The sequence below is a fragment of the Balaenoptera acutorostrata genome, chromosome 2 (genome assembly GCF_949987535.1).
Source record: "Balaenoptera acutorostrata chromosome 2, mBalAcu1.1, whole genome shotgun sequence".
Classification (NCBI taxonomy): Eukaryota; Metazoa; Chordata; class Mammalia; order Artiodactyla; family Balaenopteridae; genus Balaenoptera; species Balaenoptera acutorostrata.
Window position 1 is genome coordinate 73,124,073 of NC_080065.1, and position 6,509 is coordinate 73,130,581.

Consider the following 6,509-nt stretch of genomic DNA (forward strand, 5'->3'; position numbering starts at 1 on the left):
AGAAATAGCCTGCAAAAAACCATGAGCCTTAAAAGAGTTTAGATGTCCAGAGAAGTGCCAGGTAGATAGAAACATAGCTCTAGAGGGTAAGGGTACAGAAAGAACAAACATAGAAATAAAACATGCTATAAAAGTAACCAGGATGAACTTACTGGTCTCACTAAAAAAGTTTACATTTTTTCTAAACTTGAAACATTGATTTAAGCAGAGAAGCAATCACATAGTTATAAACAATGGAGCAAGGTTAGACACAGAGAGAGCTGTTGGAGAACTAGGCAAAGTCTGCAGTGGTCCAGAAAAGGACATTGAATTACTGGACATAATTATCGGCTCCTCTGTAATAGAATTATGCACCCACACCCTTGCAACAGCTTTGTGGAGGGAACGGCTAAGTGAACTTCTACTTGACATTGGACTTGGCCATGTATCTTCCTTTGACTGATTTTTTGACTGATGTTTATGGGCATGACTCAAGCAGAAGCTTGAAATGCACTTGTGCACTTGAGGTAGCCCTTTGAGCTCTGGGATCTGCCAGAGCTGAACTCGGACCTAGGTTCCAGAATGAGACGCATGGAACTGGCCTGAACCCAACATGCGGCCTGCAGCTCAGAGCCCAGACTCTGGAGTCCAGCCTCACCCAACTTGTGAGAATAAAAAATTGTTCTAAGGTAGCCATTCAATTTTAGATCAGTTTCTTATAGGATGCCCTGGATTCTAAAATTTGAGATTTTTTAAACTTGGTGGCCTCCTCTTCACACTGCTGTCTCTGCTGTTGACAATCCCTGCAAGCCCCCAAAAGTGCTATTTTCAAGGTTATGAGCAGCTTGTGGAATCTTAGTTCCCCAAACAGGGACAGAACCCAGACCCTCAAAAGTGAGAGTGCAGAGTCCTAACCAGTGGACCAACAGGGAATTCCCTTTTTTTTTTTTTTTTTCTGGAGTATAGTTGATTTACAATGTTGTGTTACTTTCTTTTGTACAGCACAGTGAATCAGTTATACATATACATAATCCACTCTTTTTTAGACTCTTTTCCCATATAGGTCATTACATAGTACTGAGTAGAGTTCCCTGGGCTATACAGTAGGTTCTTATTAGTTATCTACTTTATATATAGTAGTGTGTATATGTCAATCCCAATCTCCCAATTTATCCCTCCCCCCCTTACCCTCTGGTAACCATTAGATTGTTTTCCACATCTGTAACTCTATTTCTGTTTTGTAAATAAGTTCATTTGTACCATTTTTTTAGATTCCACATGTAAGCGATATCCTATGATACTTGTCCTTCTCTGTCTGACTTACTTCACTCAGTATGAAAATCTCTAGGTCCATCCATGTTGCTGCAAATGGCATTATTTTGTTCTTTTTCTATGGCTGAGTAATATTCCATTGTATATAGGTACCACATCTTCTTTATTCATTCCTCTGTTGATGGACATTTTGGTTGCTTCCATGTCCTGGCTATTGTAAATAGTGCTGCAATGAATAGCAGGGTGCATGTATCTTTTAGAATTATGGTTTTCTCCAGATATATGCCCAGGAGTGGGATTGCTGGATCATATGGTAGCTCTATTTTTAGTTTTTTAAGGGACCTCCATACTATTCTCCGTAGTGGCTGTACCAATTTACATTCCCACCAACAGTGTAGGAGGGTTCCCTTTTCTCCACACCCTCTCCAGCATTTATTGTTTGCAGATTTTTTGATGATGACCATCCTGACTGGTGTGAGGTGATACCTCATTGTAGTTTTGATTTGCAATTCTCTAATAATTAGTGATGTTGAGCATCTTTTCATGTGCTTTTTGGCCATCTCTATGTCTTCTTTGGAGAAATGTCTATTTAGATCTTCTGCCCATTTTTTGACTGGGTTGTTTGGTTTTTTGTTATTGAGCTGCATGAGCTGTTTGTATATTTTGGAGATTAATCCTTTGCCTGTTGCTTAGTTTGCAAATATTTTCTCCCATTCTGAGGGTTGTCTTTTTGTCTTGTTTATGGTTTCCTTTGCTGTGCAAAACCTTTTAAGTTTCATTAGGTCCCATTTGTTTACTTTTGTTTTTATTCCCATTACTCTAGGAGGTGGGTCAAAAAAGATCTTGCTGCGATTTATGTCAGAGAGTGTTCTGCCTGTGTTTTCCTCTAAGACTTTTATAGTGTCTGGCCTTACATTTAGGTCTTTAATCCATTTTGAGTTTATTTTTTTGTATGGTGTTAGGGAGTGCTTTAATTTCATTCTTTTACATGTAGCTGTCCAGTTTTCCCAGCACCACTTAGTGAAGAGGCTGTCTTTTCTCCATTGTATGTTCTTGCCTCCTTTATCACCATAGGTGCGTGGGTTTATCTCTGGACTCTCTATTCTGTTCCATTGATCCATAATCCTACATTCTTGGGTGGAGTTCTTGAGGAAGTCTGTTACTTTGTTCCTAGGGAAAAAAAAAAAAAACAGAAAAGTACCAACCCATTGTTTGGAAGAAAAACCTGAACTCAGTGAAATAACTCCAGTGCAAATGCTTCAGAATGGAAAGTTAAGATTTAATCATGTAAAAGGGGAAATTTTTAAGAAGAGCTTTCAGAGACTGTGTTTTTAGAAACTGCTTCTTTTCACAAACTAGATTTGAGCCATACTATAAGTATCAGTGACTGCATATTTGTAGCATTGTCTGTCTCATTCCCTGAGTATTTGAAATGTAAAGCAAGGAGAGAGAGGATGGTAAGAAGGTCTTACAGGCCCAATTCTTCCTCTACTTCATACGATGGGGAGGAAGCTGGACTGGGTAAGGCCAGTACACACTCACCTGGAAGACTACACGCAAATGAAACATTACTTAAAGCAGAAAAACCTGTTAGGTTATGGTGTTGTAGGGTCTTTTGATGGCTTCTAAGGCAAGATTACAGCTTTGTGGATAGGTGTAGATTTTTCCTTGATGGTAGTATATCTTCTCATTGTCAAACATCTTGGATGAGCTCCAATATGAGGCAAGAAATGAGGACTTAGGGCCTTAGATTAGGGTGAATGGCATCTTCACTTTGGGCCTAGGGATTAGGATGGGGCTCTGAAGGATGGATATGCTGGGACATTGCTGGCAAGATATCAGCCAGCCTAAAGCTGGATCAAAAAGAGATCTGAGGTGTACTCTAAAATAGCCACTTTTATAGCAATAGTAAAATGACTGTCTTTATTGTACTTTCCTTCCATGATGCCCAAACCTTTAATAAGGCTTATTTAACATTTTAACCTGATCTCAGTTGTCCTCTGGGGAGTTAGCAGAGAGCTATCTCATTTTTCAGATGGAGGAGAGAGAGGGTCAGGCTTGTGAGAGATCAGAAAGGCAGAAGTGTCTACGGCCATACCATCCTGAACACGCCCAATCTCCTCTGATCTCGGAAGCTAAGCAGGGTCGGGCCTGGTTAGTACTTGGATCAGAGAAAGGCAGCAGTGGTAGTTGTTCTTGAGGACAACGTTGCTGAACCCGCATATTTAGAGGTTTCAGGAGCAGGGCCAGTGGCTGAGGCAGCAGTGTAATGAGGAGCCCAATACTTCGGAGCAGATGAGAGGCGGGACCCAGGAAAACTCTCAAACGTCTTGCTTCCAGTGATTAGAATGGCAGAGGCTCAAGCTATATTAATTGGAGAATTAAAAGAAAGCGCGATCTTATTTTCTAGTCACTAGCTGTTAAAATCTACAACTTTGAATTGTAGCAGTTACTCAATTTATCACTAAATATTTTTCCAATTTATAAAGGACTTTTTCCTTAAAATGGAAAATTAACGCATTCCTATAAGAAAAGTTAAGAGCACAATCCAAAATGTAAATTCTCAAAGATAAATATATTTTTCACTTTAAAAAAATGTCTATCTTTGTAAATAATAACTAATTTGCACTGACATGGACATATGGAAAGAATGTAGATGGCTGGAAGTTTTGTAGAGGCCAGTAATAAGAAGTTACCTAAAATACGATCTTTTTTCAATGCCAAAAACATATTAATGAGAGAGAAGAAATCATATTATTGGCTTTTCTCTTTAAAGACTACTCTCCTGAAATGAAAACATTAACGTTTGAAAAAAAATGTGTACTTTCAAAAAATGCAGAACATCATTTTTTGGTTAATTATTTATAACAGCTTAAAAGTGTTTGATTTCCGTAGTCAAGTTAATTCAAGAACCAGATTGAGAAAAAAAAAGCTTTGTCTCCCCGTTCTAAAAAAGAAGATATGTCTGGTGCTTTTGAATGAAGCTTAGGTTTTAATTGATAATATTTAATATTATTTAAAATACTTAAATTTAAAAACTGCTTTTTAACAAAATGCTTGACATTTTACTTATTCACTTCTAACATTTATATAATAGAAAACATAATTAGACTCCTTTTTGCATCTGTGTGGTCCTTTTATTTTGCTTGAATTCTTAAATGAACAAAGATTGGTTTCAGCACAATGTATATCAAGAGAAAGGGTACCCCCTTCTGTAAAGTCTTTGAGAGTAAAGGCATTCATTTGGTACTCAGACCACGGCACTTTTCTGTAGTCCCCCCATGTGCATATTGTATACTCAGGATCATCTTAAATATTTTTAATGAGAATGGTAGTATATAAAATATTCTAGTATATAAAATGAAATAAGAAAACAATTTAAGTAGAGTGATTAATCTATTTTTCTGATATACATCCCTGTTCCTCAAAGAAAAGATAACACAGACTTCATAAAAAGCCATTGAATCTTTCAAATGAGCTTTTAAATCGTTCTCTACATAATCCAAGCTCTCAACATTTCAAAAATGGTACTGTCATGAAGAGCGACACTTTTGCTTCTCTCTTTTTTTTTTTTTTAATATTTATTTATTTATTTATTTTATTTTTGGCTGTGTTGGGTCTTCTGTGCGAGTTGGGTCTCTGTGCGAGGGCCTTCTCTAGTTGCGGCGAGCGGGGGCCACTCTTCATCACGGTGCGCGGGCCTCTCACTGTCGCAGCCTCTCTTGTTGCGGAGCACAGGCTCCAGACGCGCAGGCTCAGTAATTGTGGCTCACGGGCCCAGTTGCTCCGCGGCATGTGGGATCTTCCCAGACCAGGGCTCGAACCCGTGTCCTCTGCATTGGCAGGCAGATTCTCAACCACTGCGCCACCAGGGAAGCCCCCAGTTTTGCTTCTAATAAAGTGGAGAAAGAACTGTTAATTTGAATTATATGTCTTTAAGATCTTAATACATTTTTCTCTTGAGAATGAATATCACCTTCTTGCTTTCATTCACAATTACAGTCCCTGGCTGCTCCTTATTAATATTTATTTGCTTATTTATTTGTGGAACATATGAAATTAGCACTGATTAGCACTAGTCTGCAGGGCCCTGTCAGAACTATAAGCAACAGGCCATGGGGACATGACTCCCCAAGAGTGTCAACACTCTTCCGTCTCTTCTATCTAGAGGGAAAGTAAGCAACCTACAGGGACTACTTTAAACGATCATCATTGAACATCTATTATTTGGTCTTCAAAAACTGCATAGAAACTAAATATTCCCCCTCATGTAGAGTTTATAAAAATGCTCCTCTATCGCTTCTTAAAAACATACCTTTTCAAAGCACAACGGTGTCAGAAATAGAAACAGCTGGGGAAGGGATATCAGCAAATGCCAGCCAAGAGAACTTGAGTGCATACAGATGAAGTGTGTTAAGACTAGAGACTTCTCTATTATTAAGGAAATGGAGTGCCATGAGAAAATGCAAGGAGACAAGAGTAATGGCAAAGTCATGAATCAAATAGTGACTTAAAAGCAAGAGTTCCTAGTTCCCTGGCACATGACACCTCCCTACTAAAGTTTATTCAGTGGGAAATGATGAAATGGTACTATTGCTTCAAAGAAATACATTCAAAATATAGAAAAATGATTTCAATATCAAGATAATTAGGATGAGTGACATCGAGTATCTATTGCAGTTATTTTAACAACTCGTACTGGTCATATGCCTTCCTTGGCTCACACATAAGGACTTTCTGTGATGTGTATCTGCCTTACACCAAAATAAAAGTCAAACCTATAAACCTTATGTAGTTTATCTTGTCTGAACTTGCTACACTAGAGATGAATTTTGCAACTATGACAACATTATAAAAATATTAATACTGAAAGAGAACTGTCAGAATGTAGAAGCAGGACCAATGCACAGCTTTGGATCCAGCCTCTATGATACTCTTGGAACTACTCCCATAACAGTCACTTTGAAAATCTCACAATGAAGGTAAAGTAGTTCTTCCTATACCTCTGTAATGGAAAGTGAAAGGGACTTAACCTTTAATGAAGTTCATTTTCACAGCCCATCAATCTTCACTTAAGTACCTTGGGGAAAATATGCCTTATTTATGATTCCTCAGTGCCTATCATGACATCTAGTATTTAATTAATTCTCACAGAAGCTTATTGAAGAGAAGAATAAATGAAATAAGTACAGTGTCTAAGATGTTTTTATCTACATATTTCTTTATCTATAATGTAAGGGTACACACAGTAGCAAACA